Raw genomic sequence first — 16789 nt, 5'->3', positions numbered from 1 at the left:
TTCAGAAATGGGTCGATTTTGTTTGTTGCGAATCAGCAGCAATTCGCGGATGGAAATTCGGTTCATAAAGTTTTTTGCGTTAATTTGTGTGCTACCCCTACATTGAGATTCTTTTTGTTTCCAACCTTATTCAAATAGTTCCAAACGCGTTTTCGTGTAATCTTTAGCTTTTGGGCAACCGAAACAGTGCTTACATGATTGTAAGGTCGGACTCGATAATTTCCATGATTTTATCGACATTTTCGCAAATTGACCTTCCAGTGCGTGGTGCATTTTTAATATCAAAATTAAAGGATCAGAATCGATGAAATCAAAATTGTTTTTAAAGGATTTAAAAAGTGGCTTATGACCATTTTAACATAGTTAATATGAACTAATTTAATATTCTATATAAATTGAATTTATATTTATTAAATTTATTTAATCTATGAAAAATTCTCTTTAACATTAATATTATTTAACATCACCTTACATTTTGCAGGAGTAATAAAACAAACTTTTACTAATTTAATCAAAATATTTACAAAATTTTTCATTAGAAACAAAAAGGAAAAAATAGAAATCTACATCTAGGAAATTTATTTTTACTTGTACTCCTCTAAAGTGAAAATTTTACTTGTTTTTGTTTTAAAAAGTCCGTCTCGGTCTTAGAGAAGTTTTCCTTAAAATTTCATTATTCTGTGCAACTTAAAAATAAAATTACGTACTTTTCCAATTTTACTTTTATTTTTATTAGTGAAACTATACAAAAAAGGAAGGAACTTTCATAAATTTCTTATGATAAAAAAATAAAACAACTATACTGCATACTACATACTATACTACTATATAGTATATATAACAAATAAACTGAGTTGGTAAGAGGAAGAAGATGAGCCATAAAAAGTTTGCAATCAAGAACAACCATTAAAATACAAAGTAAACTAAAAGGAAAAAAAAATGTTATAAAGGATTCCAAAAAATATATATAAAGTCAGTAAAACTTGTTTAAAAATGAAAATAAGAACTGCAAACATAACAGAAAATTATTTTGTTGAAAACTAATATTTTGCAGAGAAAATAGGATTGTTTGGCATTGTCCGCAAGAAATTTCATTAAATAGTAATTTTGCATAACAAAAGTCAGTGGATAATATTTCATTTCGTGATGTCGAAGGATAAATATCAATTTTAAAGTTGCATTTATGAAAACTACTAAATCGAATATAAAGTATTATAAAGTATTCCTGTAAATGAAATTCTTCAACTTGAGCAATTTAACTTAAAGCTGTTAATTGGTTTTTATATAATTTAATTTAATTTACTTAAAAAACATTTTACATGGCTTGTTAAGTCTATATTAATACAGTAAGTGCATACTAAAAAGTTATAATAAACATTTGGCAAAAATGTTTTATTCAACATTTTAGTTAATATTATGTTTTGGTTGGCACAAGGACGATATGGTAGACTAATCAAAGTTTGTGTAAAAAATCGCATAATTAAATTATTTTGCATTTTATTTTTCTTTCCAGTAATTTAAAAAACTTTTTACTGTTAGAGTTTAGTTAAATACGCTTCAAAACGAACAGTTCAACGCTAAAACTAATTATTGTTTTTATTATGAATAAATTCATTTATTTTAATTATCACAAATTAAAATATCCTTAAATAAAATATACATATTGTGTTAAAAGTATTTGGAATTATTAAATAAAATAAATTATTTATCTATCATTTAAAAAACAACTATATCACCACTGGAACCAATCCACATATATATTTTTCGTGAGCTGATTGAGGTTATTACCCGATTTCACGATTTTCTTTGTGAACAACCTTATAAGTTGTCTGTGGAAGTCAAAAAATCTACAAAGTTTCTTTAATACTTTAAATATCTCAGATCCTCACAGAATTAAGGAAATATTAAAGATGCTGTTCCATCGTTACTCTGGTAAATAATGCTTTTGGTATTCGATGAGAAATATTTCAATTTATTATTCTACTAATCAGGTTTATTTAGATCAAGATTTAAACATATGCGTCATTCTTCAACTTACTTTTTCTATTTGGCTGATTAGGAAACATTCAAGCGTTAAAAAGGTTTCTTATCTAAATAAGAACATCAGATTTCTATTACTTCATCTGTGTAACTCCTAAAAAACTATAAATTATATTTTTATTAATATTAATTTAAAATCAAAAACATTACGATTTCTTTTATATAAAGTCTATATTTGTAAATGAATTAATTGAATTAAATCATTTTCTGGAACATACGTTTCTTTCTACTTTTTATAGAAAGAATAAAAAATATATAATGGTCTACCACACCATTATATTTCTTATACGAAAAAAAAACTTAATTTAAAAAACAAAAATCACAGCGCAATATTTCGTTACGGATCAAAGTGATCTTGATTTCAGTCAGAAGGTTATCAAAATAATAAAAAATAATGAAATGAACTTACAGTTGAGATGAAAAAGTCATCAGATAATTTGTTCCTATTAATTTAATGATGATACAAAACAAAAAAATTAAAAAACAAATAAATTAATAAATCGAAATGAAATGAAATGAAATATTATTAGAAATGTTCTAAATTATTGTATAACTTAAAGTACTATAAGTAATATGTAAAGATCCGATTACGTATAACAACAGTTTTTAACTTAAATACGCATTTATTATAGACTACTCGTACTTTTAAAAATATGCTTCAAGCTATAATTTTCATTATCTTTAAATATTTAAAGGAATTATAATATTTGCAGTATTTCCAAGGTCGCATTTTATTAAATATTTTTTACACGTAACTATTAAATTATTAGAATTTGAAATGTTTTTCAGAGGAACTTAGCTCCAAATAAGAGTTAAGGGAACGGATATATAATATATATATAATTATATGAAAATCTTGTTCTTATTGTGTACAATGTTGTATGAAAGATAGATACTGCTTTATTCTCAAAACTTCTTAGAAGTCTGGAATTAAGGATAATGAAATGCTACCTTAAGAAATAAATATTAGCAAATTTCAGAAAACTATCAAAACGTTAAAAATGTTTGTTTTATAGCAGTTTTTCAACTCTCGGGAAAGAGTGCTGATAATAGATTGCTGATGTTTACTCATCAATAAATCATCAAATTGGTACAATCAATTGTATTTTTTATAAGGATTAAAAAACTTACTAATGTTAAATAGTTGAAATAAATAAATCCAATACTTAGGTATGCATTTGATGTTGCTTTATGTACTGACTACTTGTATTCTATTTAAAAGTGAAAAGAAATGTTATAAAGACGATATAAATCAGCAGATTTTGCTTATTCTTCTCTAGATTTCAGCACGTGTAAAGTTAAGATAAGAGGAATGTTTCTGTTTCTAAAACCGGATTCAGTTACTCATTTGAAGAAAAAATTTGGTAGAAGATTACAAGTTAATACTGTTTCGTTAGATGCTTCATCCAAGCTGTTAATGTAAAATTGAATTATTTCATTTATGATCGACAATCTGTTAGAAAACGGATTATGTGAGGTTTTTTTCTTCTAATAACTCATGTTGTTCTTAGTATTTCTATAAGGAAAGAAACAATTTTTATCTGAATAATAGAGTATTTGAATAACTGGAGAGTGTATTATCGATTTTATTCCTTTAATATTAACTTTTCTGAGTTCGTCTTTAGAGAGACACTAACAGCCACAAGATAGAGTGGAGATGCTGATTAACATTAACTAATGTTTTCAATTTCGTCTTTTAAATTTGGTGGTGGATAAATAATATAGGACTGATGATTTCATTTTAAAGGATTCTATACTATTTTGTTTAATTAAAAAACCTTTCTTTTGGAAATTCTTTAATATTAATTGACTTTATAGTTAAATATTAATCAATAATATTATATAAAGGTGCAAAATTGTACTACCAATTAACCCTAAACATCTCAAGAGTGATTTTTTGGAATAGTTAAGTCATGTACTAGTTATGAGTCCATTAAATATATTGGACGATCCTTGGTCAGTCACAAAATTCTTTCTGATGAAATTTTCCTTAGCTATGAAGGAATGGATATAAAAAATTATTAAAAAAAAATTTTTATAATAGTAATAATATAAATAAGATTTATTAAAATATTTTTTTAAAATTAAAAATTTAATTTTAAAATCTATTAAGAAAGTATAACAAATTTAAAGTGAAATTAGAAGGGATATAATGTATCAAAAACTGCTGTATAACATGGATTTTTTCAATATATTCAGATTTATTCTTATTCAATATTTACTGATATTATCTTAATTTATATAGAACGAGTCTCCATATATCACTTTATTTGGTTTCGTATATCAAAAAGTCATATTCTGTATAAATTCCATTTAAATGAGAAAACACCCTGTAAAATTGATTAATTTTTAAATATTAATTGTACTGCTACAGCGTTGTGATAAATAATATACAAATTTCAAATTATAAACAGACTTGCCAGGGAAAGGAGCACAATGTTTAATATTTGTTCGCATACGAATTTTGCCAAAAGCTTGCATATAATTGTATTTCAAATTTTAAACGTAATGTATTATGGATGATTATATGTAGGATGTGTTGTTTTTGTGGCTTGTAAGTTTATGTATGAAGTTCGTTCGTTTAGTAATAATTTGAACACAATTCTACAATAATTGCTATTGTGGCACTGCTACATATTTAGCTTAAATTTAAGTTCATTATTAATGTACTAATATGTATCCATTTTACATTATGTGCTCATATAATCCTAATGGTCTGGCTGATAGGGACGATAATAATTTAAACCTCATTTGTAATTAAAAATAAAATATTTGCAAATAAATGTAAATATTTGAATTTAACAAAGTTAGATTGGATATATAATAAGTGATTGTTATTGTAGTTTAAATTTGTAATAATATACTCTACTGCACTATATTAGTAATTGTATATAATATTTAAAACTTCTAAACCAATATTCTGTATGAAGGGATACAAATTATTATGTTTTTAATTATATATCTAAATATGTATGAGTGATTGTTTAATATTAATAAATATTAATTTTATATGAGCACAGATGATAATGAAATATAGATGAATATTAACTAGATTTGTGTAAATTGATTATTTCCACATATTACGATTAAAATAAATATATATATTAATAAATGATTTTAAATTTTAAAATATATTAAACAAAACTACACAAATGAAGCATGTATTTAAATATACAAATATTTATATGTTTAAATATTAATAGGCGTATTCACGCCACAAATACTCCCGGTTAAATACTTATACAAAAGTAAATTGCATAATAATTATTAATGATCGATAACTATTCGTTGTTTTTTTCTTTTTATGTGTAACTTACCAGCACTTTTTTGTGTAATAGGTACTTGATAATAAAATAAGCATTAAATCAAGGATAACGCTAATTATATGCTTATAATAAATTAATTTTTAAAAAAAAAATTCAAATAATCAGTTAAGCAGACAATTAGCTAAATAATGTATTACTTCTTCAACACACGAAATTATTGATTATTATGCTTTCAATCCTTTCTATTACTTTTAAACAGATGGAATACTCTACCTGCTTTAAAACTATATTTGTCTTACTTTTTATCTCCCTAAAAGTTCTTCCACCAAACAGTATTAATGACAGTGTTTTTCATTGATAAAATGGGACCCTTATATTCTTAATTAACCTGTCAACTGCTTGCAGTCTCGTAGGCTTTACAGTTTTCGCTTTTTTCGGAATAGTTCAAACGTTAAAACCAATATTTCTAAATGTCTTGGATATGTACTATTTGGTCCATATTTCGTTCGCAGTAATGAATTGATGAATAAATTCAGCAGAATTGACTTTCACAAATTAATTAGTCAAAACAATAACAAGGACCTTATCAAGGATTTCTAGGTTAATAGTCTGAATTGGAGGTGCATTACAAGTGGATGTACAACTGTACTTAAAATTATTCATGAACAGTTTCTAACTTGAATTTGAAACTTATATATCATTTTATATATCAACTTATATCAAAGAAAGAATACAGAATATAGAAATCACATTCTTTTTATTTTCATTATTGCAATTTATTAAAATAAATTAACTTGAAGCATTTATATACTCAAATAAATACTTAAGCACATACTTCATCGTGAACATTATTTTATTTAAGCATTCAATCAATTGCGTGGGTATTTGTTTAAGCAAAATAAGAAACTTAACACAGTCACTCTTCGTAAGTCTCTCTTGACCAATTTATATAAACATTTGTGCAATAAGTGAATGAGTTTAACCCCCAATAAACACACTTAGTTGTATTACCTAGAAATATGATACACAAATTACTTTTGCTTAAGACTTGTTCTACCATTATTGTTGAAGCACGTCAAAATTTTGCGGGGCTTCATTGGCATGTGCTATTGTATTTAAAAATCAATTTCGTTTGTAAACATTAACCTTTAAAATATTTGATTGCAATTTGCTTATATAACAATAAAAAATATACACTTACTAATCGTATTGAATTACATTTTCTCTCGTTTTAGCAAAATATTATGGAAAAAGCAAAGGCTTATATAAAAAATGAGTTGCGTGGTGGTAATTTAGCACAAAATGAAGCTCCTTCTCCAGGACGCCAGATATCAGTCACTCCTGTTACATTATCTTCTTCCATGCCGTACAGTAGCTCTGCGGAAAGACTAAGCCATACGCCCGATAGCCAATTGCACCAAAGAAACCAACAATTACAACATTCCCAATATCAACAACAATATTATCAACAGCAGACGGTAGCCAAAGCAAATAATAACATTAGTAATATACGTTCAACTCATTCTCCGGCGAACAGTGCAGCAGTTGTTCGTACACCACCATCATCAGTTTGTTCTCAGGAAGTAGTACCTTTATGTTATGTATGTGGCGGTCAAGGTGGATATGAACCGATACGTGTACGTCCAAATCAAGATCGTCCAACGGAATCTTATTTTTCATTTTTGGAACGTCATGAGGCACCGACTGGAGTACCGCAAATTACTGCGACACAAATGTATGTGATGGCTTGTATGTTGTGTTATCGTTCGTTAAACGAGCAATGGGACTCATATGAACGTGATAAAAAACCACATGTGCAACGCATCTATCACTTAAAGCGAATAGATGGAAAACCTTACATTGGTGCTGATATGACTACACAAGGAGAATATGCCGCTCAAATGTTGGGATTAAGTGCTGAACATATGACTCAAAGTGGATATGCTGATGCAAATAATGCAATAGGTTATACATCTGATTCATATAATTATACTAATTCAGGATCAAGATCACAGCCACGTGAATATAGTCAACATCAGAGTCATATTCAATATCGAAATGAATCGCCACATCGTCCAATATCGCGTAATGGTTCACCAAATCCAGGCGCATCTCAACAACGTGATTATTATAGTCGAATGCCTTCTAGTCGCTTGCCTGATAAACACTCCAGTCGTCCGCAATCTAGGGAAAGCAGTTTGCAATCACATACACAATTGCAATCTCCTGGTCCTCGACCTTCAAGTGGGGCTGGTACCTCGTATGAAAATCTCAATATTAAACCATCATCGTTTGCGCATCATAAATTTAAATTAGGTCAGGTTTCCTATATGAATGCTATTCCTGGTCAGGCTTATACGCAACAACATGGACAACAGCAGCAACTACAAAATCATGATCATTTACAGCAGCAACAACTCTATCAACCATCGCAATACCAACAACTGCAACAACAAACAGCAGCATATCATTCTTTAACGCAATCATCTGGAATGGCAATAAATTCTGTAAATAACAACGAGTGCAATAAACAACGTCAGCAACGAATGAGTCCTTATAGTACAGTAAATTCGCAGTCAGCGACATTTGCAACACATGTTCCAACGACTGAAGATGATGTACCAGCCGTTTTAGATTTACGCAATTCATCGTCAACACTACAAGTTTCTTCCAATACACGAAATACTTCCAGTAATCACCAGCACCCGTCCATTACTACACCTAATGCGGTTGAAGTTGGAATACTCGATTTATCAATGCCAGATAAAAATTCAACAACCGAAGTGTGTTATGTTTGTGGTGATGAGCAGAGACGAGGAAGTTTAATTGAAATAAGTACTGTGAAACCGAAAGAAATAAAAGATCGTAACCGTCCTTATTTCCTTATTTTCAATGAGCAACATCCACGTCCAGCTCGTTCACTTCCGAAAGATCCACGAGGAATGATACAAGCATGCCGTCTTTGTTATGATCATCTTATACAGCAGTGGAATAATCATCAGGTAAGAATAGTATTATTAAATTTTTGTAACCTACCGGTTTGTTTCGTTTGGCATCAAGATGTTGCACATAGACCTACTTATCCTTAACGATACTAGTTCGTTTTTCCTTTGTGTTCTCATCAATTACCAATTACCAGCGGTAATTGTTAGAGACATAGTGAGTATAATTGTAGCCGTATTAAGTGCTGCTTCTCTATTCTTTGGACAATTTAAATATATATGGTATTTCGTAGCCTCTTTGCAGAGTCATCTTAACATAGTTCTCTTGAAAAAGTAAAAATTATAATTATTATAAGGTTAATTTTTTCTTGCCGATAATGGCGTGTCTTTTTATGACGAAAGAAACTATTTAATAGTTAGACCGATTCGAATAGCAAAGAAAGGACAGAGACAAAAATTTTTTATTTTTAATTTATTGGTCAGCCAAATTTCAATAAAATAAAAAATTTTTGTCTTTGTCCTTTCTTTGCTATTCGAATCGGTCTATAATTATTATATATTTGACGATTATCTTTAGGCTATAGGACTGGATCATGCCTTTTAAGCCTTTTTCGAGTTAGTACATCTGGGCACTTTTACTCTTTGATCGCTGAGGGGTTTCTTCTTTCTTTTCGGTAATTCCCACACCCTACTATTCGCTCACCCTACTTGTGAGCATGTGCCTCTAAAGTCCAGTTCTCGTAACTGCATTTATTATTATTCTGCTGTTCTTTTAAGGGACATGACATCAAGTACAGTGAGTTTTTTATGGTGAGTGTTAGCAGACAGTTGTGGTTACTCTACAAATGTTAAGCCTTTGCCATTTTTTTATGGTTTTTTGTTACAGTAAACATAAGATCATTATATTCATACCGGATTTATATGTTGATACTAACTCAAATAATTAGTAATCAATTCTTTTTAGGAGTTTCGTATAGATAGACAAATAGAATCAAATGTCATATAATTTTTCGTTAAATAAAGGATATACAATATACATGTTTTGAACCTATAGATTATAGAACAGAAGTGACAGAAGTGGCTTTAACGAATTATAACCATTTATGGTACTATTTTTATAATGATTTTTGTATTATATATTCTACTAAGTACAAAATGTAAAATAATAACATAAGTACATATTTTTTTTTGTATATATTAAATTCAAATTAAATTTGTTTTAAATTGATTTATATGAACAAGGTATTTTTAAATATTTAAAAATTTAAAGCATGCCAAAAACTTAAGCATATGTACATAAATGTGGCCATTGATGTCATATTAGCATATTTGCATCCCAAATGTGCAAAAAATGAGGTCGAGGGTAGTTGTTCCTACGAATCGATGTCGAGCCAAGTCAAGCTGATGTGTTTTTCAGTTAAAATTTTATAGGGAGCACATAAAAATACAAAAAAATTTTGCACATACCTATATATGGTAAATACATACATATTTGTATGTTTGTATTGTTCATAAAAAAATGTACAAATATACGTATATACAGTGTATACAGTGTATAAAGAAATGTATATGAAGTACTTTTAATAGAGTTGCTTGAAAATATTGATGTGTCCATACATAAATAATGTATTTAAATAAAATTATAACCTGCATGAGTAAATGTATGAAAAAAAAAAAAAATCCTGAAGTAAAATAAATATCCATAAACAATTTTTAAAACGAATTTACGACCCTATGTATAATTTGGAACAAGTAAAAGAAAATAGACAATATAGATATTGTCGGAAAAACTGAATATTTACGTATGAACATATATCCATCCGTCTGTTCTTCTGTTCGATTTTATTATATTAAAATTGCACCACAAAAAGAGATGCAATGAGTTTTATTACTCGACTACACTCATATTTATTCGATGCGTAAAAGTTAGATGTGGAAATAGTTACCCGACGCCAGTCCATTCAGCGTAAATGTGTTTTAGTTAGTATAGTATAAGTATAAGTATATTTTAAGTTTAATATAATATATGTATTTAATTAAAATAAGAAGAAGTCATGAAATGAGCCAAAACCGTACTTGACTTTAGTGTTCGCACATTTTTCTGGAGTTTTGTTAATTTGCTGTTAAAATTTTTATTAATAAAATCACTTGCTGTGTTTATATTAAAACGAAATCATAAACCAGCTGTAGAATAATTGAGTTAATTAATTTTGTTAAATTTCAATGCTATTCTGTTTGTAGAGGAATAAATGAAAATATATACATATTCTGGATATTACTATATAATAAATCTTCGTAAAGTATTGGTTTTAACATAAAAATGCTGATATACTTTTTGAATTTTTTTCATAATTTTTGAAATGCGCAATGCATATTAGTTTTTAAAATGAATAAACCCTCTTCATAAACCTAGAACACATCTTAAGTAAGCCGGCAGTATATGATGATTAACTTCATATAAAATCGAAATATTGTCTTTAAATACAATATTTACAGAAAGATATTTGTTTCTTTCATTTTCATAAGCTGTTGAAGACGTCCATTGAAAATAAATATTAACAATATTATAGTTGTAGAGTTAAACCAATAAATATATTCGAAACTGCACTTTTAAGGACTGTCTAAAAAATTGAAAAATTATTTTCAAAACGGTTCCAATATCCTAATTGTTTTATTTTTTATATATAATTATACAAATTTGTTCAGTACTAATTTTTGTTATTATGAAAGAGCTTTAATTAGCTCTGATTTAAACCAATCTTGAAATATTATGCATCAATGATCATCTACAATATTAAACAAAAAACAGAATTGGTACATGTATGTAGCATCTGGCAATGAATTGATTTAAGGAAATATTCAACAATTTTCTTTTGTACTTTTTTTGTTCTCGATATTACAACATTCTAAAATTATACTAACCTGTTCAAAGTTATTACACCTCGAAGTTAAATGAACAGAAAATTGTAGAATATATTTTCCCCAATCCAATACATATAAATTATTCAGACTTTTGCTGTATCAGGTGCTTTTCTTTCGTACTTTTTATTTTTCAATTCGCTGTTACGATATCCTAAAATTCTACTAATCGGTTCAAAGTTATCACATTTTGAAACGAACAGAAAATTGACATACATAGGAGTTTATGCATGGAACGACTAAATTTGAAGAACAGTTTCTTGAAGCCATCGTATTTAATAAGACTGAGAGACTGACAATTGTCTCGACTATCGATATAATAGTTTTTCTATATATCTAGGTATATATAGAAAACTATATAGCTATAGTTTTTCAAAATTATCTATAGACAATCTGTGATCGTACTTTTTTGAACAGAAATAAAGAGAAATAGCCTTTAATATAATCAAAAAAAAACCGATAAATCCTTCCTAGTCATTAAAGAGCTGTACATTTTTTTGAATTTGCCCTCAATCACAGACAAACTTATCTTTTTCCAAAGAATATTTGGATAGCTGAATTAAATTCTTATTATTAAATGGCCTCAGAACGTCAGTGATATTGGTGAAAAATTCAAAACTATTGAAAATATCAATATTTTCATTAATTGCTTGTGTCAAGAGTATGTATTATATATACTTGTACATTTTATTTAACAAATTATAAAAAAAAAAATAACTAAAAATTATTATTGTAGATTAATAAAAGAACGTTGTGTGATAAAAAAACTCTATCTTAAAAATAGTACATAATCAACCAACCCTCACAGAATACTACTATCGTAAATAATTGTTTTTTTTTTTTTGTTTATAGACTACTATGAGTATTCATCTTCAACTCAGTGCACATCCATGTCAGATTGCCAAAATTTATGGCAAAAAATAAAAAAAAAATAAAAATAAACTAAAAAAAATAGTTGGCATGATTTATTTAAGTAATTCATGTATAAATTTATATGCAAATTTTCAAAACTTGATGCTTAGTATGCAATTTTAATATAGAAAACTGTAAACAAAACTATTCTATAAAAATGTTTGACAGTCGTTTTAATATGAACTCATATATCTTATATTTTGAGAGTTTTACCTTAATTTCATCTGTTACATTTTTTTTTTGTTTCTAAATAAAAAAATAATTTTTTATTGTTTCTCATAAACTACGTGAAATTATATTTTGAGTTAAAAAAATTAGTTTTTATCTATTGGATATTATATACCATATTAGTATCTACAATATCAAAATAACCATTATTGATAATATTACCACATCAACGGTGTGGCATAATTGTATATTGAACTTTTTGATTATACAGTGCCACAAAAATCACATAACATTGTTATTTATTAATTGGTGTATAAAAACAAAAAGTATTATTAACTTAATAACTTTAAACGAAAATATTATATGTAAAAGGTTTATAGTTACGTTCTACATTTTAGCGCTTATAAAGCACTTTGAATTTATCCAAGTGCGAAATACACTGTAGTACAGTGTTATTACCTATTAATTTGTGATTGTTGAACTTAATTTGATTTATAATTTTTTAATAACTTTTTGATATCATGTTTATGAAAATATAGTTATTTATTTTATTAAAGAAAACAGCTTATTAATTTCGTTTTGAGGGTTTTGTAGCAAATTAAAATTACTTCAATTTATTTAATTAATTTGTTTTTTCTTTAATTCTAATTTTTTCTGTGTTTTATGAATTTTAATTTGTGCAATGATTTACATAGTTTGCCCATGACCTGCTTCAATTAATTTCAGTACTTTTTATATATTAAATTTATGTTATAAAGTTAACAAAAAGAAGTTTCAAATAATAAAAATATATTAAATCTCTACATTTTAAAGCAAATTTTGAATACAGTATAAACGTTCACAAATACAAACCATTTTGATGTTAATTTTTTCTTGCCGAAAGTGATGCGTTTTATGACTTGAAGGGTTCAAATAGAAATAAAAAGACAACAACAATTTATTGTTAATTTTATTGTTAATTTATTGAAATTTGGCTGACCATACAACGCTGTTTCGAGTATTACCAAGTATTCATCATCTGTGGTTTTAGGAAATATTCGAATTTTTTCTAAATTAGTTTATAGTCCGTATATAATTTAGAAACAAACACTTTGTTTTTCGTATAATTTAAATCTTCGAAATTCTCTTATTTGTGCAATTGATACAATTGCATACAATAATTCTTCGTTTCGCATATATGTAATTGATTTTTGAAACAACGATGACGTTACGTTATGAATAAGTAGAGAACAACTTACTTCTTTTAATCTATTTTATTAATATTTTCAAGGATCGCAGAATAACTAATATGTATGGTATTTTCGGTTTCAGATATAATCTGAAAAGAAAAGAAAATTCTAAAATAATGAAAAATAACTATGGCTATATAGTACTTAAACAAACTATTAAAATTCGCTTGATTTTGACATAAATATAGAAAAATTGTTTGTCGATATTTATTAATTGTCGCACTAAGATATTCCATAAATAAAGCATTTAGGTAATCCATAGCACAAATTTCATTATCGTACACTATTACTTTACAAGCTAATGTAAATTTTTATAGTGTAACATTTAGTTTGGATCGAGATCTATAAATGCCAGCGTTATTTTGTACAGTTTTAGATTTTGATCCAGCGGTAAACTAAATACAAACCTAATATGAGATTGTATTAAGTCAGTATTCTTTCCATTCACTTCTTATGGAATGAACCATTTATTTTTAGAAAAAAAAAAGTGACCTTTAGATATAATATTTAAAAAGTGAGTCCTTCCACTTCATTCCTGACTGCTTGAAAATTTTAAAGATGTCTGTCAATTTTCTCTTCATGATTAATAAGGTAAGAAGTCAAAAAAATTTAAAGTCTATAACTATGTGAAAAAGTATTAAACGTAGAAATGCCTTTTAAAACACTTCTACTAATGTGCCATTTTATTCAATGAGTTTTGACTACCACTTAGTTTGGCTTTTAGTCAGCATAAAGAAACTCCATACGTGATAATAAATTATATCATGGTTTAATATTTATTCCACATGTTTTATCACGATTATGTTCATAGACTATCTATTTATTATCTTTTTAATTGTTATGATCAAGTTTTCACTACGTCTAAGTTTTTTAACAAATGTAATATTAATAATACAAATTTTTCTTCTATACGAAAATAAAAGTTTCGTTTTTAAGAGAATTTATGTAATATTTAAGACTAACTAGTTCAGTTCATCTCTAACATTAACAAACATATCATTTGAACCTCAAAATCGGTACTGGTTCGAAGATCGGAAAACTTATCAATCTCAAAAACTCATAACATAAGAAAGTTTTTTCTTGAATTGAAAAATAATATAACTTTTTTAAAGTATTGGTAATATTATTTGTTATTATATTTAGGTATGTGTGACTGATCGAAATTTCGTGTGTGTTAATTTTAAGGTGAAAGTCCAAAATAAACAATTTTTTAAAAAAGGTGTTGATAGTGGGGACATTAATCGACAATTATATATATGAGTAGAGGAGACCCTGATGCACTGTATTGTAACCTGATATATCTATATCTATTGGTATACTCTTCATCTATTTTATTTAAAATTGATAAATTCAATCGTGAAGAAGTAATAATCCATGAAAATTTGGCTATAATGAAATATAGAAATTATCTCTATTGTTAAAATATGTTTTCAAATATGATAAAGGTAATATCAGATGTAATATTTATTTGTTTAGAATTGAACATTGATAGTTTTCATACAAAAAACTTTCAACATTGAAAATATTTATATGTAGATTTTCTACAGAAACATCTTTAACACTATTTTTTTGTAAATTTTAAAATTTTCTAAATTGATTTAGCTGGTACGTATCTATTCTTCTTTGCATTCTTTACGTTTTTAGTGCAATCATCTTTTGGTTTTCTCTATATAAACATTTAAGCTAAGTTGTGTGAATTGCTAAATAAGAATTTAATTTAACAGGATCATTTGAATGCAGTATTTATTATAGATATGCAGTGCGTTGTTATTTTTATTTGTCTTGTCCTCTGTATTTTTTTGAGACAAAACATATTTACTTTCATAGAAGTCGTCCATTTTAATATATGGACATTTTCAATGTCTGGTTTTAATACTTCTTTAGTAATTGTTCTTTAGTAATTTTCCTATAATTGTTATGTCATAAATTACTTCTAAACAGGGTCCATTACATTAAGATTTAGATATTGTTGCTTTAATATTTCTGTCCTATAAAATATCAATAAATATCAATGAATAATAAAAATTAAACTTTATGTCATTATATTTATTTTTTTTTTCTAGATAATAGAGCCAACATTTTATTATACTTATTTTTATATCTGAGTTAATTATAGTCATTTAAAAGCGTTAAGTTGATTTGCCACTTTTCTTTTAAGCTTTCATTCTTTCATTTTTTATTTATTTATTTATTTATTCTTTCTTTTATTTTCTTTTCACATTTATTAAGTGTTCACGTTTTAAAGATTGTCGCAACCAACGCAATAATTTTACGCTTGTTTGTATAGACTTTTACGTTTCTATTGGATCTCGCTTGTATTATGTGGTTTATAGCCTTTTTGTTTTGTTTATTTTTTTGGACTTTTGTACTATATTATTCGAAATTACTTAAGCTCGTGTATTTGAGTTTTGTTTATTTTTATTGTTTATTACATTTAATAGAGCACAGTTATTTTCGTTTACTAAACTCGTAAACTCATACAGTCAACAGCCAATTGCCAACTCCCAACTCCTGAGGGACGGGACGGATGTATGTCTTAAAAGTGTTTTGTTTTCATTTACTTATTTTTGTTATTGTTTTTATTTTCATATAATTTTTTGTTGTTGTTTTTGTTTTCATCAATTTTTTGTAGTTGTTTTTGTTGTTTTTAAGTTATTTATTTGCATAGCCCACTGTGTTATATATAGTGTATTTCTTTTACAATATATGACAGACTTTTGTACGCCGTGACTGTTCCTGCCATTTTTTGTCTGTTATTCGTTCTGTTGATTTGCCATTTTCTTGTTCTTGTATTTTTATTGTTTATAAATGTTTTTATACGAAAAACTTCACATTCCAATTGTTTTGCGAAGGGGAACGGAAGAAGGGATGTGGATGTGTGGTACAAATGACAAGTGAGTTGTATCTGTGAATTGTGTTTGCTCCATTGCCATTGCTACTGTGTCTGTTTGTTGTTTTTTTTTTTTTTTGAACCGGCGTTACTGTTAATACATTTATTGTTGGTATGTTTGTATGCATTTGTATGAGTTTATACGTAGTTGTGTGTGTCAACTAGCAAGCAGAGAACACACAATGTTTTCGCCATTTTTGCCATGTTTGCTTTATGTTGGCTGAATTTGTTATTTTAGCTTAGTTCAATTCAGTTCAGTATAATTTATTAATATGAATATTGTTTTTTATTTTTTTGTTTTTACTTGCTTTGAATTTTATTATCAATAAGCATACAAACTGAATTTATTTGAATCATTCGTTTGTTTATTTCTCGTTGACTCGTTTACTCGCGTACTCACCCGCTTGTTTCTTCTATTTATTT

The sequence above is a fragment of the Teleopsis dalmanni genome, chromosome 2 (genome assembly GCF_002237135.1).
Source record: "Teleopsis dalmanni isolate 2A chromosome 2, ASM223713v2, whole genome shotgun sequence".
NCBI lineage: Eukaryota > Metazoa > Arthropoda > Insecta > Diptera > Diopsidae > Teleopsis > Teleopsis dalmanni.
Note: the sequence above shows the minus strand (reverse complement) of the source record.